General features: G+C 41.1%; 3 long non-coding RNA genes across 3 annotated transcripts in view; 1 reads left to right on the forward strand and 2 right to left on the reverse strand.

The window, feature by feature from the left end:
- Window positions 1-13,396: 13,396 nt before the first annotated feature.
- LOC147755871 (uncharacterized) lies at window positions 13,397-15,780 on the reverse strand. Its single transcript, XR_015326478.1, has 3 exons — window positions 15,320-15,780; window positions 14,955-15,051; window positions 13,397-14,537 (listed from the first exon to the last, which is right to left on the reverse strand). It is a non-coding gene; the product is annotated as an uncharacterized LOC147755871 (long non-coding RNA).
- A 32-nt stretch (window positions 15,781-15,812) lies between these two features.
- LOC111250040 (uncharacterized) lies at window positions 15,813-27,366 on the forward strand. The gene is made up of 3 exons (XR_002673177.2): window positions 15,813-16,195; window positions 16,698-16,918; window positions 26,916-27,366. It is a non-coding gene; the product is annotated as an uncharacterized LOC111250040 (long non-coding RNA).
- The window catches only part of LOC147755872 (uncharacterized), a 74,328-nt gene continuing 71,704 nt past the window's right edge, over window positions 25,317-27,940 (reverse strand). The window contains exon 3 of the long non-coding RNA XR_015326479.1: window positions 25,317-26,553. This is a non-coding gene — a long non-coding RNA (uncharacterized LOC147755872). The remainder of the gene's footprint in view (window positions 26,554-27,940) is intronic.

Below are 27,940 nucleotides of genomic sequence, written 5' to 3' on the forward strand. Positions count from 1 at the left end.
ATCTATAATCAACCAAATCAAATCAAAAGCAAATATCTATAATCGAGTGTTCGTTGTTTAATAAATTAGTGAACAATATTAGCATTTATATTTAATGGTAGGTATCCTTCGGTATAGTAAGAGATCATTTACCAAGTAAGTAACATAGATCCCAAAAAAAAAAAAAGCGGAATACCATGAAGAAAGAAATTTTATTCATGATATCCAGCTTCTAGTGTAACGATATCCATTTTACGCCAACTTAAAAGATGTAGCAGGTAACATAAGGCCAAATAGAACTTTGCAGTAAAATTTCTTGGTAAAATGACTTTATATACATACATACATACATACAACTAGTCTTCATCATAATGAAAATCGAATATATTATCAGCATTTATTACGTGGAACGACCGACTCGATTTCCGAAGTTCTTTATTCTCTGATCGAGTCCTGTCTTCCGATTTGCATAACAGAGCCACTTCTTTGTTATTCTTTGCAATATCCAGCTGGAAAGCAAGTAATACGGGCAATCGGAACTCGGCCGTAGGAGGTCTGTAGAGAGACTAGTACTAGCGATTGAGACTTATGGAAATTCGCGCTTAGTACGTCTGCTACGAACGTATAGCGTGCATGTATATATCAGAAACTCATTTAATATTTTTAGCACAACCTTCATATCTGGTGTAGGCTGAGAATGGACGTACGTTTTCGCCTACGCTGTACGTTCAAACTGAAACTTTATCGCGCATAAGCGAAGTTTTGACATTGTTTTAGAAAAAAAAAAAAAAAAAAGCTAGAGTTAGCGGATACGTGTGTTTGCTAGAAAAGATATAAACAATTAAAAGATACAGGCTTTATCAGATCTGACCACTAACTGGCTTCGCTTACAGAAGGTCCGTACATGCTCATGCTAACTATACTTAACGAACAGATTAATATGAATCATAGATTCAGATAGAATTAGAGAAATTGGTTATTTTCTCAATTGCGACATTTCAGATCAAACAGAGTAAATCAGTTTTTGACATGGTTTATTGCTACTTTCGAACCCTAACTGCAAGGCTGTTTTGTTGAGAATATATATATATATATATATATGTCCAGAAAGCTCTTCGTTTTATGCGTAGCGTATACGTAAATAGGGAACTACTATTGCCTACGATAGCTCTGTGAATTCTACAAATAGCTCAACAAAATGGCATTATTGAGAAAGTTGATAAATTATAATATTTTTTCCAATACCTAATGTGTTTTTTTCACTTTAAACATAGGCGAATACAGTTTATCGTTGAGCTATTTTTTCTTCGGTACATCTTACCGCTACCATGACTTAAATAAATGTTGATTTCATTTTACAAACTTTCCAAGACGTCTCACCTATCTGTTACTGTACAGGATGACTGCCTGTTTCGTCTATAACTTACATCTATCGCCAACTTAACGTGTGGGTCTGTGTACTTTGGTCAAGTATTCCGCTGCTGACGAACGCCCGTATCACCTGCATAACATATGCGATATAGATCGGTACAAGCTTGTTTTTTGCCATTATCTGGCCTTTTGGCAACAACAGCGGCAATGGCCACAATAAGCAGTTATTTGCACCGGCTGCTTCTGATTGCTGGTTTTTTTTGCCGCGTTGCCGACGTCTTATTTGTCTCTTCATTTGCGTCCTTGCCATCCGCGTCTAGAGCGCTAAGTACCCGTTTTGTCCACTGCCTGTATCCTCTCAGTTTTGTTGTTTCTCGTCACATGTGGGTATGCGCATGTGCCGGTGCGAAAACGTATCTACAGATGCGTGACGCCAGATATGCATTAACGTATCGTTCTGTTCCATGTTGCCCCACGGTTGCCCCTCGCTCACAGGCCTAGTTACGCAGTATGCGCTAAAGCGAGCACCTCCCGTCATACGACGGGCCGATTTCGACGCTATCACTCGTGTGTACCGTCATAGAGCTTGGTCGACTCACCGCGTGGGAACTCAATAGCTAGTAAAGTCCCAGTTTGGGGGTAGAGCTTGTGTTCACACTGTCGACGAGTTATTTGACAAGAGGTCTAGCTTTGTCTTCAAAAGGACAACATCGAGCGCAAGTCTGAATGGCGCGAGACGAACCGAGGTCCGGACGACGTGAAAGCGATACGCCCCAAGCACCACGGCCCACACCACGTATGTATATATATTTAGAACCTATACAGCATTCAGCTTTTTGGACATGGGCAAGAGACCCGGGAGCCGTGTGCTTAAGGGGATTCTAAATGTTACTACAGCTGGCATGCTATGAGCACTATCCATTTTTTTGTTGTAGCAGTATTGGTGGTCGGACCTATTTGCAGTCGGGTCACCTAGGCTGGCACCTGCCTGCCTACCTGCCTTGTATTAACTGGAAATTGACAGTCGAACTGTCTCACTCGAAGCCAAAGTTATTATTGTTGCTATGTAACAGCTGCGAACTGGCTTGCTCTCGTTAATGATAATGCGATTTAAAGCGTTGGGTTTGAATAGAGACATATCAAAACTGGCAGTGTGTAGTAACAACTTACTTGTCATCTGGAGCTTCGTATTCATTGCGATATGTAGCGTCAGTACGAGCAGTAATAGTGAAGTTAATAGGTGTAACTTAACTAGATCTGATGGGTAGAGGAAAGTCGGATAAGGTGGTCACGTCGGTCATAACTTCCCGAATTTACGTTGTAAATCTTTTTCCTATGGTATGTTGTGACACCCGACAATCCTTTGTGCTACCGAGTAGAAGATAAGGCAACACCAAATAGGGTCTCCATAGCCATTAGGTAAATGTAGTGTTATTGCAGCGTAAGATGTAATGCTGTGTTATTGTGTCCATTTAAACATTTTACGTACATAATTAGCGCTAACCTGGCAAAGTCTGCATTGTCAGCTATTGGAAATGACTTCACATGAAGGCATACAAGCCTTTAAACAGAAATTTAGAGCTGCGCGCGCTTTTTTGATTAGGTCGCATGTTCTAGTCGCTATTACTCGGCGGCGACAACCTTATGTCATGTCATACTGACGTTGACATAAGCTGTAGCGTTGGTACACTGTTAAAGATTTTGTTGACCGCACGTTCTCGTGCGTTCTAGACGCTATGAAGCACCCCTTCAAATGCAGTCGAGTGCGATTTAGCCCTGAGTTGCCCTTCAGCGTTTGCACATATTGCTGAGTCGTCTTAAAGACAGTAGCAAAAAAGCCGGCTTGCAGTGCCCCATAAGCGCTCGGCGCAGAAAGCTATAGAAGAACGCGTGCAATTCAGAGGGATTCGAATAAACGTGCTGTATAAAGTTGCGTATAATCTACGATACCTAACGAACGCTTGTTATCTGTCGTCACTGCCCCCTTTTAGATGGTCAAGTTGAAGAGAACAGAGTGCAGATGTTTTTGAGGTGTCAAAACACTCGGGGCCCAAGACTCGCTGGTCCGGTGAGGTAGTGACGGTCAGCGGTCCTAGAGCCGTTTCAGAAAATAGCGAGATAAGTAGGAGTCAAGAGACAAACCTCATGCATAATACAACGTGTGGAGGAGGAAAACATAGAACTGGGAGGTTCGGGAAAATGACCGTTGATGCCGAGGAAAAGTCCAATGGGGACAAATTCTGCTGTTAAGGGCTTCGGGTGAGTGAAGGAGGGGCGGGGGTGTAGTTTTAGAGTAGCGGATTCGGAAGGTGTGTAATTTAAGCTGCAGAGCACGGTGCTGTTACGCACAAGGGCGTTGCATGTTGATGTAAGTGCATACGCTCCACGAACCGGCATCTGCGTCATGTTGACGGAATTATAAGGGAAATCATCTATTATTTTGGCTATTGGCTTTTTTGTGAATGGTAAAGAAGAACGAAAAACAATGTGGAAACTCATTAAATCACTAAAGAAACTTGAAATCACTATGCATATTATTGCTAGGAAGAAACCAAAAAAATTACCACACATTATGTAGTTGTTTGTACCGTCTGCCGAGTGTTCTAATAGTTCTCAGAACATTTGCGTTGTATTCATTCAAAGAAAAATGTCATAATTATGAAACGTTTTGTGTAATATTTAGATAGCTTTTAGGTTAGGATCACAGTATCGGTTGTTATCTCCCTAAACAATCGGTTCCCAAAGATAGTCTTTGCGCCCTGGGGCCTGTACACCCCACGTTGGATACGAACGCGTTGCTTGTGTCGGCATTGCATGGTCAAGATAATTCTTTGACTAAAATCAACTAAGACTGGCTTGTTAGCGTTATCATCATTAACAGCACACCCAGCGCTAGCGTTTTGTCAATGATTATCTGGTTGGATTGTAATTTTTGTGGATTTCAACACTAAATTCTTTGAAGTTTATAGTTGGTAATAAGTTATCGGTTCTATAGTTCTGTACTCGCACAATCCGTATAGGGTAGGCCTTTATTGAATACAAAAATATTTATAATTGTATCCACGTTAGTATTGCTTGAAATGGATACTATACAGGACTGAGGAATAGGCTCGTTCAGTCTTAGCGATTAGGACCTGCGTTTTGGCTATTACAAGACAACATTGACCATATGTGTAATCTACTATGGGGAAATAGTAAATAATAATAAGGATAATGACCGTAATCAGTAATTTTTAGACTATCCTTAGACAGTGGCTATATGTGAACAGCTTACTTTGCTAGGCAAAGTGACATAATTGCAGTGGATATTACGGAAACCCCGACGAATTCCTTTATTTAACCAAGCGTGGTTTTTGAAACTCTTACCCGATTGGTGTAGATTAGGTCTCCTTCTAAAAAAACATAAAACCCAATTTTTTCCAATCTGAAAACTATTTTTGTAAAGTGATACATGGGGTAGACATACATATTACAGTACGAAAACGAAAGAGACAAGAATAAATATAAGTTTTGGCCAGCTAAGTCACGACTTCCATAAGCATCAGCGTCTCTATCTCCCGTGATTCCTTCGTTTACTCGCACCACACATATTCATTATTTCTCACCTTGACGAAGGCAACAAGGACACTTTGCAGACCCCTGCTCCTTTTTGATTAACATTACGCAAGGCCAGCCACGTAATCGGCTGAAAAGGACGATCACTGCCCGAGTTGATATTGCGTGCAACGGTTAATAATACTAATAATAACAATAACAGTATCAGCATTAACAAAAGCAAATAACAGCGACTCAGACAAAGGACGGTAAAAGGGCCAATCAGCTTTACGATGACCCCGGCCACCCCAAATAAGACTCTGCTCTATCCTTTTTTTTTAGTGTAATCCACATTTTATATCCAGGTCCGTTGTTGGACCAGTAAAATGTCATCTTATGTTACTGAGGAGTGTCGTCGTTGATGCGGATGGATACAAGACGGAAGTGGTCAGCATTTGGATTCTGTCGTAACGGAGCTATAAATATTTTATTTTAATTTTCTCTTCGTACCAATCGCTGTTCATCTTTTTAACGTTCGCTGTTTAGTTTTTTTTAAAAGTTACTTTAGCCAGAGGGTGAGTGGGGTTTAGTAGATGTTGGGGATGACGTTTAAATGAAACTATGCAAAGCAGCGCCAGCTGGGGCTAATGCGGGGGATGGGGAGTCTTTATTGACACCCTTTATAACTGTTTCTTGGCTTTTCATAACGTTGCATCATATTATGACACGAAGCATAAGATACGTAAGAGTAGCGCTACAGCTGCGCTAGACTTTCCGTTTTTGTGGGAATTAACGTAGGCCACAAGCGATTATTATACAGATTTTGCACAAAATTAGATAAATGCCATTTGCTAGTCGCACTTGAATCACAACAGATTTACGAGCTAAACAAAATAGTAAATTATCTTGAGGTTTTGCTCGGTTAACTTAGTGAAATGTATTTGAAACTTAATAATTGTTAATTCATTCAATACACTTCATTAAACCTAAGGCGTGTTTAAGGCTTTTTATACTACTATGTTTATAAGGTCTTGGCTTTCAAACTTACCTATTTAGCTATCCAATTTAATATGAAATCATGTAGAACACATAACAATAAAACATAACTTGAAAGCTTTCCAGTAGCCCATGGGCATATATATATGTATGTGTATATGTATATAATAGAAGCATGGGCTACTACAATTTACGATTACCAAGCAAAAAAGTAACGACTTCTCGACAAAAAGTGCTACACAGATAAAACGATTCCATTTTTTGGACGCTCAGCAACTTCACCTCGATGGCAATACTCCTTCAAACACATTTATAAGCGACAAGACCTTTTTGACGGGATACACGTTCAGGACCCGCGGGATGCGATTTGTATCAGTATTTCTCTACTTGCCAAGGTTTGACACTTAGCAGCCACCATCAGCAATATTGCTACCACCTTAGCGCTTCAGGAACGTGAACCGACACACTGCCTCGCCTTAGAATTATTTGGTCTCGACAAATTCAGTCTGTCTTAGTCTTGGCTACGATTTCATGATAATCGAAGCCTGTTGACTTAGGTTTACTGGGATGTAGGTGTAAACCGCGAAAATGGTGAAGACAATGACGACGACGGACAAGAATTTGGGAGAAGGGAGTCTGTATGACAAAGGCATTATAGAAGAGAATTTAGGATCCTTTCAATATTTCATGCAAGCTAACATATGTCGAACACATTTCGCTCAAATAAGCGCGCACAAAAGGGCCTCTTAGCTGAGCCCCTTAGTATCAGGCTGTTACTAGCCAAGCCTGGCCCTGTTGCTCCTCTGAAGTCTTAGTAGAAGTTGCTATTTCCGAGAATAGATATTAGGACAGTCGAAAGGAAAGCCTCTATTTTGAACAGGTGAATCTCTGGTGCTCCAATGAGTTAGGTTGGTCAGGTTTGGTATTGATACGGGCCTGCCACTCGATGCCTCAGTCGTACTTGGCCTTTGTCGTCCTTTTTGGTCTTTGACGGTACGATAGTTTTCCCCTGCCTCCCGTTCCAGGTCCTTGATTTGTGCAAGTTGTGACCGATAGATTTGGTTGGCTAAGATGGTTTTACAATTGGCCACCTATTCGGCCATTGACAACTGCAACTGCTGCAGCAGCAGTAAAAGGAGCGTCAACGATAACGGCTGTAACTCGAAAGGCTCCTTTCGCCGACCGGGAACTATCACGGACGCCATGGCGGACAGCGTTACATTCCATTGTCTATACAAGTTACATATAAGCACCATGTAACTTGTATAGAAGATGGAAGCAAACCATCGTGTGTCGACGATGTATTTCCCGATAAAAAGAGCGTGAAATAGAGGAGCTTCTCGGCGGAAAGAAGCAAGGGTTTTGTTCTTGGCCTGTATGCATTGAAAGCTCTAAGCGAGAGGGACAATTTAGCTTAAACAATTCATAGGATTGCGAATAGACAATGGCGTACGGTGACGACACAAAGGTAAGCTTTTTGGATTTTAATGATACATGAAATACTCTAATAGCGCAGGCATGGTACTTTTGTCGGTACGCGGAATCTTTGGATAACTTCAAATGTATGCTATTACCACATGTCAATATGTTTAATATCACTAACTGTATGTATTGTGTAATTCTACACAAAGGCAATGTTTCGTCTACATGCCATATACGTGCCCAGTAATAGAAGTATTTCCCATTGGAAATATCAATATTTAGACAACATAAAATCCTAGATTTAGTCCGTTACAATGGTTGATATCTGCAATATTTATACAATTTTACCGCACTCCAAAAGTTTTGCTTCTTTATTATTAATTTATCAGTTGATATATACAGAATTTAAGGCGCGGACCTGATACTGACGATCCGAAAAATATCGGTTACCTGTTCCCAAACAAATGAATAGAAAAGTTGTAATGAATAATAGAAGTAAAGGAACTTTGTATCTGTACACAATAAGTTTGCAAAATACTTTTATGAATCCAAGAATGAATTATAGACGAAAGAAGATAAACACAGTGAAGTGCCGTGTGTACGAAAACTTGCCAGGGACTTCGCTATAGCATTTAATAAGTATCAAGCACCTGTAAGCTCTGTAGGGAGCAAATCAATAATAACTACTATACTGCGCCATGTAGTTCATTCAGTTACTATTGAACACTGAAGGCATATTGAAAATTGTCCATAGAAGAGGTACAGACGCGACTACCTTGACCATGACTATCTAATTAAAAATATAGATTAAATGTCACGTTGAGGCGTTTACCTGGCCGAATAGGTATCGTGGTTCAAATATCTAAATATTTGACTATTTAGAAAAATGTGTAATGATAGACAACGCTACCTATGGAACATTACGAACTTACTGACAATTTGCAGAGCACCTGTGTTACTACCGGAAAGTTAGGGTTACTTGCTAGATCCATCAAAGCGAAAGTCGCTTTCAAATGTTTTATATTAGGAGAAGAGTGCGTTATCACTTTTCACAGATATATACTTGAGACATGTAACTCATTGAAGGAACATGAAGGGTCGACATCTCCGCCCCTAACGGCTAACGGATTCAATTTAATACAGTCTCACACAAGCAGGAATAAGTATGGACCGCTTGCACGGATCCTGTTAAATTGATGGTACCATCATGGTCTTTAGGAATAATATTAAGACAATGACACTGAAACCATATTTTCAAAAGCAGCCACTGGCAGGTTCGTGGGAGACGCATTCGATAGCAGCTGTCTTCAGTTACAGTGCGTCGTTAAAAGCGTGTGCGATAAGACTGCAGTCTTAACAACGAGCCTCTCTTCCTCACTCCAAAAGTCAAGATTTCATTGAATTTTGTCTCCTGTTTGGCTATACGACCGGCGGACGCGTTATCTAAATACGCCATTTACGGCAGCATGATGATTTTTGAACATATGGAATACGGTGGACCCCTTGGTATTCAGCGAGTAAGATACGCTTTCCTTGGATTTCGAGACTAATACGTACTTTCGTGCAGGAAGCATTTGGCGATAGAAATTCCCTACCCCATCGTTTCAATTCGTTTAAGGTCCCACATAGAAGCTTCTAATACTCACCAAAGAACCACGGACAACCTACAAAGCAACATAATCCCCGACGACGATCCATAACGACGGAATAAATCGAGTATGTCGTCTGTGAAACTACTTAAATCTACAGAGAACTACCGTACTTCGAATTCGCCGGGTGATCCCATTGAAAAAATAGATCGAGGTAGTAAACACTCTTTTTCTTCTTATGCCTTTGCTATTCCCTCTCGTTACAGTGGCGCCACCGAGTTCAAATTAATTTTTTCCTTCCCATGACGACATCGCCAGTATCAGTACGTTCTTAGTTTCATTATTCTTTTCGCCTTGCGAACCGGCGATACATTAGCGTTGCGGATGAAGCTTCTAACACGGAGGTGTGCATGGGGCCCATTCCGGAAAGCCGGGAAATGTTTCCTGGTAACGGCAGGCCCCTACATGAAGTCGAACGCATGCACTCATCCTGTCGTCGTTCCGCGATAGCGCATGATCCTGATGAGACAGAGCAAAGCCATCGAACCGACTACAGTGCCGAGAAGAGTCACCGATGGAGAGATCGCGCGGGGGCCGAATGTTTGCCGAGGGTAACGATAGTGAGGACATAGTCGTTTCTTCCCATCGATGGTGGCTCAGTCACATGTGTTGGCCTGTTATACGTTGCTGCCCTTTGCTTATTTTTCAATACATATAATTCTGTTCTGCGCGCGAAAGTTGTGGAAGAAAGAAAGCAAGCGGGAACCTTCCTACAACGGAGCTCATATTGCTGTCGGGTGGAAGTTTCCTTCGTTTTTGAAACACTGCCGACTCTGGAAAAGGCGCACAAGGAAAAACGTTCGGGTTCGTTCTTTCGACTTTACCAAATCAATTAGTTGTTTCACTTGAAGTCGGCATTTGAAAGTATGAAACGTACGTTTACGTTTCTGGAGACCGCCGCGTTGATTGTCTGCACTGCATGTAAAAATCTTCTAGGATTCAATCATGATCAGTTTGTTCTTATTGCTTTTTTGCCAAACGCACGATTTCGACAAATATATATGACCTATGAAGCCACAAGGAGAAACATATATAAAACCTGTTTTGCTTCTTAATTTTGTCGCACAAGATTCACGCTTTAACCACATAATGGTCAATAATAATTTCTGTATTTGTTCAGCTTCATTTGGTCACATAGCAATCGAACATACAACGGAAAATGAAAAGAGCCAGAACACGAACCGACGTAAACGGGTCTAATAATGGTCATTGTTAGGGCCATTCTGTTCTTACTACTGTGACAACTATACGTCGTTTGTTTTGTAAACGAGCGCAACGACTAACAACATACGACTGCCAGCCACTGTTGACCTTCAGCCCGACTGCGTAACACTTAGGTCATGCGGGTTCTGCCTTTGCCGTTGCTGCTTTCGTATTCCTCCTTCACTTACTTTCTCAATACGAAACAAGGGAGCCTCGCAAGTTAGGCAAAAAATGGCGAACCATGAAGAAAAAAATGACGGAGTTTTATTCACAGGTGCAGCCGTCACAAACTATCGTTACCCATCTGGTTCTCCATAATACCTCGTGTTCAATAATGTTCATGTCACCCGTACCGTACTGTCTGTTTAGTCCATAGCTCGCCTTGGGGATTGGCTGTATGCTAGTTCGACGTCAATCGCTGTGCTTCTTGCCTATGGATCGTTCGGTGCCGTCGTCGTCGCCGCAGACCGTGGGCTTCGTGCTGTAATGATGACGAGCGGTGAGTTGTGGCAAAAAGTTGAAGGGAGAGTACTGACAAAGGGGAACCAACGACGAAAAGGCCAGGTTGGTGTTCGATTCTGGAAACCGAAACAAACAGGTAAGTTAGCACGTCGAGACTAACGAGAGAACTTCATAGGCGATAATGACATCGGAATAAAGAAGTAAAAACGGAATAACAGAAGGGAGCGGCCAGGAAAAGGACATGTATCTATGTAGCAATCTACAGCTTAAAAAAATGGCTGAAAAAGAGAAGTAAAATAGAGTAATAGAGACGCCGTCTTGTGTCGCAACCAGCCTGCCCTTTATCAGTGCACTCCTTTTTGACGGGATGCTCAGGAGTGCTTGCAATGGAAACCACGCACGTGTCAGCGGAATCCGTTTAATAATTGATCAGTCCCACTGATACTGATGTTCGAAGATCGTCACAGAATTTTAAAGCTTGTGGGGGCTTGGAAAAGGAGGAATCAACTAAAACAAGAAGACTGAGATGTCAGCCGTTTAGGACAGCACGCCCTAATGCGATTTTTCCACCCTGATTCCTCGCCCCCCATCGCTGATGCTGCCATCGTTGGGAGGCTCAAGGTATTGCCGATAGGTCCGGGGGCTTGAAAGAAACGATAGGTATGAACGATTTTGGTAGGCTTGATCGCATCGGTCTGCTGTGGCCTGGTCTGGCCTTCTCTGGCCTGGCGTCGATTTCGAAACAACGTGACCATCAACACAAGTGCCATTCAATTTGATGATTGGCAATAACGCGACAACGACCATGCGCCTGGATGAGTAGAACATTTAGCTAAGAGCGAACGGTAATAAATTGGCCTATGTCTACTTCACCAATGGTAGGGTATAGCCCTGAAGAGATCGTTGAGATGCTGTGAAAAATTTATTTTCTAGCTATCGGTGCATGTGGTATATTTTCGAACAGATTCTATTTCACCTTTTCTATCTATAAACAAGCTACATTAGATAATTTTATGTGGCTACATTATGTAGGAGTTTCTGACACCTAAATAATGATACTTTTTGCATACTTGGTAGTATTATAAATTAATAATATATTTGAGATAGTCTGCATCTTGGTAGGGCCAGTACTATCGGCCTTTAACAGGGCTATTGGGTATGAAATTCCAACGAAAAATGACAAGCAATAATATTGCGAATATATATATATATATATTTAAGCGAAACATTTCTATGTATAAACGAGTACATATACTATAAATAAAAATATACAAAGAAAATATCTATAATCGGCTGTTTTTATTTGAAAACTTGTAACAATTAAACTTGATTTATTTCCAGTCCGGTCCCTGTCCCTGTACCGGTACATCGTACTTTACACGCGTGAAATTACTATACACTGTGCTGTTTTTCTAGCATACGTTTATGTGTGCTATACATATCACCATTTCGTCATGCCCTATCAAAGTTTGCACACGGCTAGCAACAGTCCATTTATTGTAAAGCAGTTACATAGAAAATCTTTCGGCGGGCCTATGGTATAATTCATGTGGTTTAACAGCTTACACATGATCAGACTGGAATATTTCATGTGTTGAATGGGCCTGTTAATCAATGAAGGCAAAATTTAACTGTACTCAACATTGCTATCTGATTTAGGCCGAGGAAAGTTAATTGATTTTAGGATTGATAGTGTGTCTTACAGACGTACGTACGACGTTTACCATGAAACTTACCGCGATTCTTGCACGCCTGGAGTGTCTACTACTCTACAGGCTCTGCTCAACGTCGCTAGTGGACTATTCGAAAACTATCTAATGACTTTCTAAGTACTATGGATACTGCTCTATGATCAGACGGTCAATGATCATCACGACTGAAAAATATGTCTACTCCAAAGCTGAACTTAACATGCGTATACTTCTAAGTTACCTAGGAAGACAGTCACTACCCTACTAGAGAGCATAAAGTGACTGTATAGAGCACATGCTTTTATATATATATATATATGTATGTGTGTATGTATATATACAACAGAATCGCCACGCTACTGAACTACCCAGGAAAGTTTCTTAGCCACGAGCTCTATCACAATGGTTTCCCGTGGTCATTTCTCCAGTAGGGCCTTCTTCCGTTGATAGGTAGATAGATGATATTGCCTTACGGGAATAAATTCGCAGACAATCTAAGTTTCGGCCGCAGTTAATCACAGTTTAACAACAAAACTCCTCACACGATTTTGTTGTAACGTAGCGTCTGTGTTTAATAAGCGTCGCAAATTGTACAACGTTCGTATTTTCTCTGGCCCCTATTAGTCGTCCGATACTGAGTTGGCAGTGATCACTCGAGGAGGTTCTATTGAGAACGGTTGTCCCGCTACAGAACAATACCCATATTCGCGGTATAGTGTTGACTATTCGAAGAGGAGGCCGAAAAATAATTGGCCTTGACGGATGCACATACTAGTCGCAAAATGAGGTTAGTAATTCAACCCTACTCTGCACTCTGGAGCAGCGGTATCGGGAAAGGCTCGAAGTTTCGATATTTCGGCATGGACATTCAAGAATTCTGAATAGGCTTTAATTTACCTTAACCCTAGCTATGGTCGTGCTTCCATGTAGAAGGGTCCATAATAGCTGGTCGACTGGGTCAGACCTGCGTGCTGACAAGGCTTGCTATCTAGCTTGCTGAGGATGAATGATGGGCTCTTCAGATGTTGATGTACATGTATAATGTATATAAAATGAAACGAAACCACTTTTCAATGATGTCATTTTATTTTTAGTCTTAAGCCCCGTATAAAGTAAATTGTCACTCCATTAGTTTCACGCGCACAGTAACACAGGAAATACGCTAATCAATTTATTTTTCCCTTTAGTGTACACATTATCCTTGTACTTGGACCCTTACTTCATAGGAACGGAGCAGCGTATGCACAGCCTAGGAAAAATGTCTCGACACCGACGATGCTGCGGGCGTCATAATCGCCAGTCTTTCTTCCCCTACATAAATCTCTGCCGCGACGCTATCATAACCGGAAATTAGTCGCTTATAGTCGTTTGGTAGAGCTTTACTACTGATACACAAAAGAGGACAGAGCTACATCGTTTAGGCTAGGAGATATTTATTGGCAAGTATATAACAAAAACTGACTCGTAGGACGATAGTGGATCATTGCACGTCGCAGTTCGTAAGCGAGTTAAGACAACAAAGACGAGTGTCGACCAGCAAGCGATTCAATGAACCATCATCCGGCGATAATTCAAATTCTGTCCAACGTCGCTACGGAACGCAAATAGCATCATAATACTATTACCTGAAAAGCGTTAAACGTTCTTGTCTGCAGTATGTGGACGAAGGGAGGTTGCCCGGCAAGGACGGCTAGATCCCTACGATCCGCCTGTGCTGCCAAGATGAGGGAACACGTTGATTACGGAAACGTGTGATCGATTATTTGAGGTTAACCAAGAAATATGACTGATGAGGCTGATGGATCCGGTTGCACGTAGACGAGGAAAACATTTTCTAGGGATGGCGTGAGGCCACTGTTGTAGGTCGAGAGTAATGGACATTGTCTAGGAAATGTCGTTGAGGGGGTCTCCGTAGAAATTTATGTGATGATTGCTTACATTACAGTATGCAACTATGTTTTTTTAACTAAACTGTTTTTATGATTAAGCGCCCTTGTTCAGGTACAGAAACATTCAGCAAAAGATTCTATAGTAAAAAGCTAAAGGCTGAATTGCATTTGCCAGCATCGCGCGCCCATAAAGTATATTTTCAGGACAGGCAGGTTTTAAGGTTAAAGTAGAAAAACGAACTGAAGATTCAATGCATTTGAAGTACAGCCTTGGGAAACCTATAGATGCTTCAGCAGCAGCAGCAGCAATGGCAAGCGTATACCGTCAACCTATTTCTGCCCTGTGAACGTTTGCAAATACATGCATTAGTCAACTAAATAATGCCCACTTTTTATAAATGTATATATGCATATATATATACATATATCTAACTTAGATGAAAGGCACGTGTACACAAAAACGTACATTGATACATCTATACAAATGATAAAAACGGGGTCCAAGTCAATAAACCACGGAATGAATTTACATGCAAATAAATAAATATAACCCAGAAGGACAAACTACTACATGTTGGTATAAACGTTAAAAATAGGTCGTTCTGTTCTGTCTAACCAAAAGAAACATAGAGAGCGTCTGAATGTATTGATTTCGAAAAGCTTTCCACTGGGATACGGAAGTTTATAAACATACATATACATAAACATACAGATAGAAAGCTATTATCAAACTTTCAACGTTACGAGAAAGAACGCACAACAATGCCTGCTTATTTGGTCAATTGTTGATGGATTTATTAATACCGGAAGGTGATCGGAGTGATAACGTGCTCGTAAACTGGTTCCATCTGAAATCTGACGTAAAGATAGTTCGCTTTGTATTGAAGCTATGCTTCACTCAGTCAGTGGTACGGGACGGGAAAGTATATATTCAAACTGTAAAGACGCTCGATTAGACTAACTGGAAGGCCGCGTTAAGGGTCTTAGAGGAAAAAAGTTGACCCTTTTATGAGCTATATGCAATAGTGATTATGAAATGATGCAGCGCACAGGAAGTACTAAAATCAACATTTCTATACCTCACGCGTTTTCATTAGACTATTAAAAACTTCTAAAAACTCACTTTTTATAATTTTTCATGTGATAGTTGACGGAGATTTAATCAATGTAACTTTTCCTCTACATGCGTCTTTTGTTTGACCATTACACAATAACATAGTAAAAAATGTCTACAGACGCGTGTATGGGACGAGTTTATAAAATGCCCTCCATTTTGCCGTCTGTCATTCAACACGTTTAATAGGAATTGCACAGGTATGTCTACGCACAATCACACCCGAACACGCATAGATCCCTTCCCATAGAGGTGTTTCCCGCCTCATGGCTTATAATTAACATGCCTAGAACGTGGTGCGCATAACGAGACCTGCCACCGATTATATCCGCACACGGCACCTCAACAACGTTCGTAGCCGGTAACACCAATGGTAACAATATACAGGCGCCAGTCAGACGTACGTATTCGTTGACAACGCTAAAGGTCATCTGTCATGTTCTCTTTCGCACTCTGTATTTTGGTGACCCGTACGTTCTCTTGATCGTCAAGCGGACTTTGGCGCTAGTGCTTCCGTTACCGGCACCGCTGTCGCCTCGATCATCTGCTAATTTTCTCAGCAAAACCACGCCAGAAAACAATCAGCGGCTGTACGATAGCCGTGAACCGGTGATGGCACAGCAGGTCGATGCGTTCTGGGGAGGTTGTTACTGTTATAGCTGTGCCAAAGTCATTTGGTAAACCGTGGTTAACATGATGGACCAACACGTCCCTTTTTTGTCATCTTCACAAACTTAACGATATGGGCATTGCCGTTGTATCTCTATGGCTGATGCTCATACGCAAAATGAACCGGCCCTCTTATGCTAAGTTCCTCTTGTCTACAGTCCTGTGAGTCTGGCTTATTACTGTGGAGGCGTAAATGACATCCGCTCTTATTTTTAGGTGAGACGTCAAACTTACTAATCTTAGTAATTACATAATGAATATGAGCCTATCGAGCCTATAGGACAGCTGTTGAAGTGACTTGCAATATGTACTACAAGTCAATTTCATCTACATTCAAGTAGGGAAGAGACAAATGTATGTCGCCCCCTTATACTAATCCCCTAATTATACCGATGATTAGTACCTATTGGAGTCAGACCAAAACCAGGAAGCGTCAATGTCATGGTACTTTTCAGTGAAATCGATCAACACGAGGATAATCTCTGTTCTTAATAACTGGAAACAAACAGGATGTTTGCATGTGAATTTGTAATTAAAAAAAAAGCTTTGCTTTAGTAACGCTTGTTAATGTGTGTGTGTAAAACGTTTGTTAAAGAAAGTGGTCAACATCAAGTATTGTATTTCGTTGAATGACTACTAATCGCTTATTCTTTGAATAGATGTGTATTTAGGAACTAGTCTATTTGACAGATATGTACTTATATTGATTGTGTTTCAGATTCTCAATTGTTTTCAAAGGTTTCAACGCTACCTTGTTTGTCGTCTTTGGGGCGAACGAGGTTTGTGGGCCTTTCATCCATTAACAAACTTGCTGTACCTATCGTAATGTTTTTCGTCCTCGGATTCGATTAACACTAACACTTCACAACAACAAGACGCCGCTTCAAGCAGACCTTCGTTGCTGACCGTATCGCGTTTACTAGCGATAGGCCGACAGAGGTAAGGATTTTATAGTTATGCGTGGGGTCGTGTCAGCAACAACGCCCTCCTATCAGTAGAAAACATCCTTGTTTCCCCTTGCTTTTCCCTTATTCGACTCTACTAAGATTACTTTGTTGAATGCTAAACGAACCTAGGTTAATTTTCGAGTAAGGAAGACGAGCGCAAAACCGCTTCGGCAGTGGATCAATGTCAAATATTCTAAACGTACAGCCAGATACTTATATCTATATATACTTATATATACGTCGTTCGGATATACGGTTACGTTCTTTTAGTTAGTGATTATAATAATTTAATTATGATCATCATCAAAGGTAACACTTTGCTTTGCTTGTGTAAAAACAACTTAATTGGAGTATTCTTACTAAAAAGTATCCTTTTTTTCTGCATAAATAAAATAATAAATCATAGGAGGCGCAGCTTCACTGTGATAATATAAGTTGTGCAAACTTAATAGATAAATGAAGTTCTCATAAATAGGTTAGCAATTATCGGCGTACGAGGCAACATGTGAATGCGGAGTTTGTTTTTGTTAGCATCTGAAATTGGCTGTAAACAGGAAATTTTATTTGATAAAGCAAATTAATTAAAGGTTTTTTATATATTGAATCATCTTGGATCTGAACAATAAGGGATTGCTTCAAGAACCGTCCAGGAAGGTGCCCACAGCATAACTGGGCAAACGTAAGTTTTACGGCGAAACCCGCGAGAAGTATGTTTACATTGCCAAAAATCAGCCCAATGTCAAGCACTATATGTCATGTTTCGTTCCATCAGTTGTTGGCAACTCGATCTGTTGCCTTCGTTAGATAGAGACCCACGATCACCGTGTTTCTTACGCACAAGGAGACGCGCTAGGTGTATTCTCTATTGCAACGGTTACGGCCGTCGCTATTACCGCGCATGTGTGAGAACCGGCACTCTTGGCGGGTAAAGTCGCTGCCAATACGGCATTAAGTGGAGTAAGAAACCAACGAAATGGGTTTATAGGGAAACTTTCTTTGGGTCTCGCCGTAAATTGAGTCGCTGCTATCATAAGCTAGGCGCCATCAAAAATCGAACAAAAATAATCCAGCCGTCTATGACGGTGGCGAGGCCGGCGAGGTTCATTCGTTCTCATTACTCACAGTAGTAAAAGAGCCATGATTTCTCATTGGCCTTGAGATGGCGAAGCGTTAGCGTCATTGCGTGCGACTCGGACAGCTAGCAGTGGCAATTTGAATTTATGACGAGCGAGACAAAATCTTCATTGGTGAACCACTTATAGTTCAAGTAATTAAGTTATCCAAATAGGAAAATTAGTTTAACCGAGACCCATCGAAATAAGCGGCCTAAATGCAGTGATAAATGCATAAACCTTAGAATGGTCTCTATTATATTAGAAGAGACTCTGCCTAACGCGACGCTTTGAAACTGGTCAATGCACGAATGCACCTCAGCGTTTACACCTATCTCTGAATTTCTCCTCCTTTAATGCAGAAACTTCAAAATTTCAATAGCTAACCTGCCTGCCAGCAATCCATACGGGTAAGCGACATTGCATCTTAAAGGCTACTTACCGGTTTGCTATGTATATACACATAGTGCTCCAATCTTAATGGTAATAAAAGTAGTTTATAAGGCAAACTGTAATACCGCCCTTTTCAGCTAACACGTAAAGTTAATTAGAGATCAGTGTCACGGATATCTGTACATATTGTCGTTAATCTATTACCTGGTTCGAATCTTAATAAAATCTTGATACGCTTTGCTTGAGGCCCAGATCGGTGAGGTGAGAATGAGGAAAGAATAGACGTTTAAAAGCTGATCCTCTGCGGGAAGTCATGCGATAGCGTTAAATATGCTGGTGCCCGAAATTTATCGCCGTTTCTAGTTACTAGTAAAAGCTTTGAGGCGCCGCAAACGTATCATTTGCTAAACATCTGTATCGTCTTTTTAGATAATTTGGCTATGGCCTATCAAGACTATTATAGTTGATCATCTTTGCTCCCTTTCACTAATTGGTACTAATTTCTAATCTGATATGTAGGAGAAATTCAGATATTTGGCAAATACGCCACTTCATCCTAAATCTTATCTCTTCTGTCAGGTTTTTTTTTTCGCTTAAAGAGAGACTGGTTATTATTTGCTGCTGATGCTTTCGAACGTCGTGTACAGGAACGGTCCAGAAAACGTTCGGTAGACGTAACTCCTTTTACAGCCCGTGCAGAGCCTTCTTTGCAGCAGATATACGCTTTTATACATTTCGATATACTGCAATATTTGCCGTGATGATTGTGGCTTTATTCTGTTATTGTCCAATGTTTACAATCAACACAGAAATCACTGCAATATATTAATTGTAACACCAACTGAGTAAACACTTGACGACTTTCCAGGTGACTCGTTTTTGAAGCAGTATTTGATTAGGTGTTTCTGAACTAGGGGCTGGCCCCGTGTAACTCCCATTTGCAACGGTTCTAGAACAATCGACGTTAACCCTAAACGACTGTCGCTGTTTCCTTTATCATGGACTCGGTCAACGACAATCTCTCATACGCGCAATGCTCCACCAAGGACGTCTTTCGAGCCAGAAACTGTTGTTAACTGACAGTATGAAGCAGAAAGCGGAAACTGCATAGAGAAGATTGTCCAGAACATTCAGAATAGGATCTAAGTAAAAATGTTGTTCCTTTTTGCAGGTCGGTCGGACGTACTGAACATTAGCCATACGTGCAAGTAACTAGGTGTCATTTTTTATCATAAGTTCAGTTTGCTCCCCTCTGGCCTCGTCCAACTAGAAACACTGTAGCCTCTAGTGGTCGCAGGACCATTCATTCAGCCAAACCTGAAATATCTTCAAGGCTCCGTGTATGGCAGAGAATACTTTCTGTCTTCCCTAGCTTTCTGCCAACCTTCAATAATCGTCGATACGTTTGCGTTCTCCATCTCTACACAGCAGTCCCAGAGCGTTACTTTTTCCGCCATCGATGTAGCCAGCCAGATATGGCTGAGATGGTAGGGTAAAACCGAATCTCTCCACCGATGAGAGGTACCCGTGCACAGTCACGCTGCCCATACGTGGCTAAGCGCAGCACGGATAGCTGGTACGTGTTGTATGCTGCTCCTAGTCCGACGCACGCTGGCCTCGATAATCCATGTTCGCTCTTTCTCGAATCGACCGCACATCGCCACAGTCAAAGCTAGAATATGGCGTCTGGCGTGGCTGCAGAAGGCAGATTAGTCGATTATTCCAAAAGCACCTGTGTATATAAAGATATGTATATGTGCCTCGAGTCATATATTACATCTGCTGAAGCCACGAGGCTAAAACGAGGATGATAACTAGAAGAGGATGCCGCTGGAAAGAAGAGGTTGCAGGACGACGATGTCAGGGCAAGCTGAGGACTGCATGCTTCTACCAGAAACTCGAAGGCGGCATATTTGCGAAGTTGATTCTACCAACGCCTGCGATCTATGACAGATTGCTTTGCACAGGGGACTACTTTTTGCCGCGCACCGTTTCGTCTACTAGAATGCGTCTTAGCGTTGTTATCTCTGCGACAGACAGAACAACGCTATTGCGAAAAAGCTATAGAATTAGCGACATTGAGAACACATGTCCCGAGAAGGACAATTCCAAACCTGGGGCACAAAAAAAGAGGTTGAGATCGACGTCAAATCAGCGTAGGTAACCACCGAAACGCGGAACATTTGGATTTCGCGACGAGCGGCGATTAAGATGGCATTGACTGGGATGTAGCTGGAAGCTAGGCTTACGAAACTGTTTCGTGCTTGAACTAGTGCATTCAGGCATACATATATACATAGATAGAAAAAACATTTTTGTGTGGAGGCAAGCAACTCTGTGCAATTATATTGGGCAACCCACTTGTCGAGGCTTCCAGCTTAAAAACTAACCGGTGGTTGGTTCCTGGCCAGTTCTGAATATTGTATAATAAAGTTAAGAGCCTGGGTGTCGTATTTTTCAAATGTGTCAATTTGAAGAAATGCGTAGTAGTCACTAACCACTAATAATTATGAAAATATACACGAACCATTAGTATCAATAAACACTTAATATTTATAGTGACAAATAAAGTAGTAAAGCCATTATTATAAACATCCTAATTTTTAATTTATGTGCATAACAGTTTTTTTTAGACACGCGAGAAGAATACAAAGGTAGAACTAAGCACACGAAGTTCCTCACTGTGTTATCTTCAAAGTGACCCGCCGTGCTGACTCAATTTAGGTACATTGTCTCAGGCCCCCTTTTCGTATCTGTGACACTCGTATTCATAGATTTTGAAATCTGTAAACAGATATCTAAGGTTGGGCTTTCAGAATAATAGATACAGCTCACCGTAAAGCCATGCTTTCCCTTAAATTGATCCGTTTGCAACAAGGCACTAGATTTCCCAAGCCAATAGAACTAACAATAATAATAAAAAGTATGCTGATCAGCAGGGGGTAGAATTGCCATGGAATATCGTAAAACTTGCTTCACTAATGATCGTAGGTAAATCTCGAGTATTTTGGTAGTAAATTAATTATCTTTCCTTCGACCTTCCATTTTATTTAGTTTTCAATGTTTGAGAACTTAAATCGGTTTTGATAACGAAGAAAGCAAAGGTTCCGTAAAGATGTTCAATGATGTTCTCAAGTAGTGATTAGACTAGTTAGCAATATTCTCTATTCATGCAGACTGTGTCGTAGGTGTTTCTGGAGGGCTTTTACACAACAACTTCTGGCCATCAAAGGCCATCCCCCCGTCGCGTCGAGTAGTTTGCAAGTTGTTAGTGGCTGAAGTACCTAGTGATGGTATCTCAACAAGCTATGCTCACTCAGTGTGAGGCAGACATCAGAAAAAGCAGCTTTTGTCGTGTTAATTTATGTCACTCTTCCGTTGACATTATTTATCAAATCGCGTTTCCTAGTAGAGTGTCGTCAGCGTCGTCACGTTGAACGTGATGGTATTCGCGAAGACGTTTCCTCTGGAGACAGAGTCCCGTTTCTAGGTTACAGGAGTACTTGTTCCAATTTCAACAGCTGCAGCGATAAGTGCCGTCTGTTTCAATGTCTTTTGCACGTTGCCTCTCCGCTCAAGTTCAGTCCAGCAACTGTTCATGCGTTTGCTATGGTTGAATGGGAGATCTTGAACGCATCTAAATATTTGGAAACTTCGTTTTATGTTGTCTCTGCATCTTATAGATGCAAAATTCACTTTGTTCTAGATGCTTTGAAACGACTGACATCGGGTAAACTACATACGTAACTAGTAACGCTCGGACTGATAGCTTATTTTGTAAGGGTCAAAACACTTCATAGCCTAGCAGTGTCCATGGTAAGGGCAGTACGCTTGGGTGGCTCAACAGCAATCAATCGGAATATCGACTTTTACCATTATCTCGCCTCACAGTCCATAGCTGCCCACAATCTTCCATTGTCTCCCCTTCGACCTCACTAAGAAAAGGGATTGAGCTGGTCTTCTAAGTGCGACCCAATTTGCCATATTTAGCGCACTAACCGTCTCCGAAACGTCAGCGAGATATATAGACAGAAGCTGCCAGAGTTCGGTTAGGGTTCTTTTGTGAACGAGTGTCTGTCGAGTCCGCGACATCTTATGCAGGTGTCGTTTTTTATGATGACGGATATTTACTCTCTCATGATCGTTCAGCAAAGCAACGTAAAGTTCAGTACTGGTCTTCATTTACTCAGATTCGTTTTTTTGGGAAATAGTCATTTGCTCTTTGCACGCAGGCATCACACATGTTGATAATAGTGGCGCTCACAATAACTGCGATAGGTATCGACATCACAGGCAGTAGCGCATAGGACAAAGCGTCGCGAAACCTTCACCACAACGGGCTAACAGCACTTTGCCGAGAACTATTCATCGCAATTGTGGATCAGCCTTGCGATACTCATCGTTGTTAGTCACGGAAAATGTACGTCCAGGTTCTTACCACTGATACAAGCGGACTATGTTGATACGTGCCCCCTTTCGCTGTTTTGCATGATTCGATTCGTATTGCTAAAAGAGCTCAGGCGTTTACGATGGCCGGTCAGAATTGCTATTCGACTCAGGCCTAGCTAGCATTCACAGTCGAAAAGCTAGATAATCAGTAAAATAGGTTTCTGATCGAGCGTGATCTTCGATTTTCTATAATGCATACATTTCCTTCATGTAAAAAGAAATAATTTCCATTCAAATTTAGACCAACATTTGCGTTTACCATTTGCTTGCCTAAAACAGCACGGTATAGGAATACGTTCTCTCTCTATATATATATATATATATATATAGGGGGGCAGGGACGATATGAAAGTAAAAAAACTAATTGATCATCTCACAAGATAAATCTTACTTTACTATTTAGCAGAATGGTTAGTACGGAGTGCTGCCAAGCCGTAAGTAAACGCAATGCATAAAAAAAAACTTTCGTAAATTTTACAAAACTACCGTTTAATCAAGGTATTCAGGAATTGCGCTTCCTGGTCAAGTTACTACGCCATATAATATATTGACAATTATTTAGGTTTGCCCGTAGGACTGATGGCCCCGTCGGCCTTTAAGCCTATCGTGAGGCCGATAAAGTAGTTCTAAACAACAAAACTCCTTGAGGTGACAACAAAAAACAAGGTAACCGTCAACAGTGCAGCATGTTGTACGCGAAATCGTGTAAAAATTCAAAAATGCAACGATCAAATGTAAAATGCAGACGTCTACCGTCGGCAGCATTTGTGCTTTCTGATAAGGTCTAGGAACAGAAAGCTTAAAGGTTGCCAAAGCCTAATCTCGTAGTTTTCTATAATTGGGAATAAGACGATAAAAATAGGTCGTCTAAGTATTAGGTATTTATAGTTCTTAAAGGAATGAAGAGTCAAATATATTTGAACGAGAAACCTGTAGATTAGCTTGAAACCTAATTAGCGTTGGATAATTAGACTTTAATAGTAGACAGATAAACTACACAATGGACGAAATCACTAGCGACCTATTAGCTGAACTACTGAGGATTTAACGATTTAAAAAATCTTCGACTTTAGATGTATGTAGAAGCCACGCGCTTGCGACACAGGCCAACCAGGATTAGTTGGCTAAATTCCCTCTATCTGAACTATACCTCTGTTGGGTGTCGTCCGTCGATACGGGCGTATAACAGTTAAGTATAGCATCGTATGCTTAAACACCTTCAGTCCATTCTATGAAGATAGTGTCATCTTTGTTCGTTTGGTCGGGGCTTCGTATGAGACTTACGGAACGTAATAGAAGCACTCTGCCGCTTTCATGGGCCAATTGCTCTTTCATGAAGCGCATTTAAATTAAGCTGAGCCAGTGTTATACGTTCCAACAAGTCCAGTTAGAATATATGACTTTATGCAACCGCTGTATGCGAAACAAGTGCTTGTTTGATCACTTATCTATCACACAAGTTATCTAGTGCGCTAACTTACAAGCAAACTGCTCAAAGTTAGGTTTCTTCCCTGACGACACGAGGATGTTCAGACATTATCTGTACGAGGTAAAAACAATGAAAATACATATTAGCAGTTGGACATTACATTTTTTTCATTTATTTTATATTCAATTTATGTAACATACACTAGCTGCACGAGACGCGTATCGTACGATACGCTCTGTGGTCTGCTGTTAACGCAAGCGCATCGGTCCTCAAGCGCTTACCTAAAATAGAATGATTTTCGCTGAGAAAACAGGTTGCATCACCGGGTCAATGCGATCGTCGGATCAACGTTGACGTTTGAAATAGTTCCCTGACCCTGATTATTAACAATGTTATCTGCGGTTCATCTCCGCCACAAAATCAATGCAAAAGGTACGTTTTAACGGAGCTTCGATTTATTTCTAATAGAAGAAATTATCAAATCTGTTTGTTTACGTGCTACACCTGCTTAGTCGAAGTATATTGACTAGTGGTATCACAGAGAGGTCACGCTACACTTCAACAATGAATCGTTCCTATCTTTGAATGTATCCATGAGATATATTTACTCCGTTTGGCAATCTTCGTCACCGATATTCGACTATATCGAGGAAGAAGGTCCAGCAAGAGCACAATTTGCTCGCTGTGCCATATTGTACACGTGTATTTTTCAGGGATAGTATGAGTTACCTTCGAATGGCGGGCATCAAATGAGCCAATGGGGCACCGGGATGACGAAAAGCGTATTTAGAAAAGGGTCTGACCAAAACTCAAATCGCTCAGACCAGCAGTTTGTGTAAGGTCCGGGTGCTATCATATCTGTCTGAAGCGTTTCGAACAAATGAGGAAAATACCTGCTACGATTGACTACCATAGCTAGAAACACCAACGTGCCGAACCCTGCAGAAATGACTGGTACTTTGAAAACTTTACACAGATAAACAAAATATATTAACAATATAGAAGCCGTGTGTCAAATTATGATTGAGTAAGCAATGATAATTCGTTTTTGTCCTTATGGTTCCCTATATATGTGATTTGCAAAAAAAAAAAACTGGTAACGTCAAGGTTGCCATTGATCTCTGTCAAGTTTGATAAGCTCTGAGTTAAATATCATAAATTGCAAAAAAGAAGACAGTAAAAGAACTAGTATTTGCGAAACGATAAAGTACATACATGTAACATCACGATTTTTTACGACTCGCAGCTAACATTTAACTTTTACTCACCGTCCATTGAATCACTCCGGGTCTAAGTCGGTAGGTAGTACTGCGCGGCTCAACCAGGAAAAGGCCCGCGACATTCTACCTGGCTCCATTTTCGTTTTACTCCACGTTAAAGGCCGAGCTAACTGCCTAGTATCAGCCGTAAGTTTTCCTTCATCTCTTGGTGACTTGCGGGTTTCGGTGGACTTCAATGAGTTTTTTTCCCCATTTTCATACTTGGCATGTTTTAAAAATATATATAATAATTTTCTAATAAATCAAATAAAAGCAAATAATCTTTATACCATAGGGCGCTATGAAATAGACGATCGGCATGACTGCCATCAATGACTCTTATTTATAACGCGAACTAATTTTATCTAGTTAGTCCCGTAGAAAAATAAACCTTTCCCATTTCATTAAGACCTTTGCTACCAGATATTGCTACCGCTATAGACATAAGAACAAGTTCTACTCAGAATAATATTGTTGATTTTATTTAATAATTAATTTATAAAGAAACAATTGAAACATACTGAACTTTGCATAAAGTTACATACGTACACACAAAATTGTGTTGCGTTCAAAAGCCAAACTTAAATTAACTGCAGTTGCAGAAAAACGCGTCCCGCGCTATTATGATTTAATTGCGCAGAATTTAAGGCCTCGTTAATTTACCGTGTCATAGGAACGAATAGTGGTGCTAGGTGGCGATGCTTTCCACAAGCGAAGCTTTCGCTTGATCAACTTTTATAGATGGCAATACGCGAACATGTATACGACTGCCTCGATCCCGAGGCTGAGACGCCTCGAAACGCACCGTTCATATGGGGGCTGTGGTTCGTCAACGATGAACGCCATTTGAAAGGACGCAAATGACTTCAGGCCGTTATTTACACGTTACGGGGAGTCATTAGCAAACGCTCGAAAGCGTCCATGTCGTCATCAGCTCAGCAGAAGTAGAAGCCTGCAGGCACGATATGTGAATTGACGATATTCCCTGTAACGGCGAGGAGTGTGTAAGGCTCTTGGAATGATCCGTGTCGGAGGTTCATCAACGGTTAGATAGCGCTTGATATGATATATTCCCAATGATGGGATTCGAGGTATAAGTGAGTGGATAGAAAAGAACCAATCAAGGGTACGCACATAGCCACGCCGCTGGTGCGACGATTACAATCCCCAGCAGTCTTTCGATGCTACAATACAAGAACTTTTCAAACGTCTTCGTTTTATCAACTAGTGTTAATCTTATATAAGCTTTAATAAACGCTAGATAGCCCGATTCGTATTACTGAATGGGGCATACGATGGTATGGGGCGGGTATAGCGGTAATGCGTTTGTTTGTTTGTTCATTTCAGGGCATCTATGGCGGTCTGCAAACTGAGACGCAGTTGGTTTTATGTAGGAATCTGGGCGTTCTCAGCAATAACGACGGTAGCAGCAGATGCAAATGCGTAACTTCGAACATTTCTTTTTGCTAGTAACTATTAAGTAAATTCAGTGTGTTATTACTATGATTGTAATGTGAACTATATATATATAAATGCAGGGCGTTATTACGTATTTCGACGATAACAACCCGCATACAGACCTGAGGCTAGCGAAAACGAAAACATTGTTTTTGTGTCCGTGGCATTTATATGACGTGATCCCACAAAAATGAATGTAGCAACGCGCCAGTGATAAAAAAACATACATAGTATATATATATATATATATATATATATGGGGGGCACACAACGGATATGTGTTTGTCGAGAACTGTATGAGATGTGTCATTTGCATATAGAATAAAGTTTTTATTTCTTATTATATGTCCTTTTTGTGTGCGGTCTGTAAAGATGAAAATTCGTTCACAGCTTTCAAACTGGACTTCAGAGTGGCTTTCCCGCGAAACTGTTGAACGTCTATAATTGCCCTACGCTATAGCTAGGCCTCTGAAAGGGGTGGAACTAGTGGACCGAGTAGATACATTGGTTGCCAACCAACCATTACGAGTCATCAACATATTGGTAAGCGATGTATGTCGTTCTATACTAATTGAATGTAAAAGCCAACGTGTCAGCCAGGGCATATAATTAAGAATACTTAGCAAAAATAGGTGGCACGAGCCGATTACGAACAGCATAAATTCATGTTCATAGTACATCAAACCACTCTGTAGAGCATGATATGACTGGTCTCGCGGCACGACAGAAATCCGCTATCTGACTGCCCAAAGGATGGCAATGATCCCAAGACGCCGGCACATACAGAAATGCCCATAAACGAACGCGGCGCTATCAACTTGGCAGAAGTTTGTCAAGAAAACGGATGAAGTCTTGCAAGTACACGATGTTTCGCGGTGGGAACACAGAGTCCTCGTTGTTTCTGGGAAAACCTT

This window comes from Varroa destructor, unplaced genomic scaffold (genome assembly GCF_002443255.2).
Source record: "Varroa destructor unplaced genomic scaffold, Vdes_3.0 BEIS01000004.1, whole genome shotgun sequence".
Taxonomy (NCBI): Eukaryota; Metazoa; Arthropoda; class Arachnida; order Mesostigmata; family Varroidae; genus Varroa; species Varroa destructor.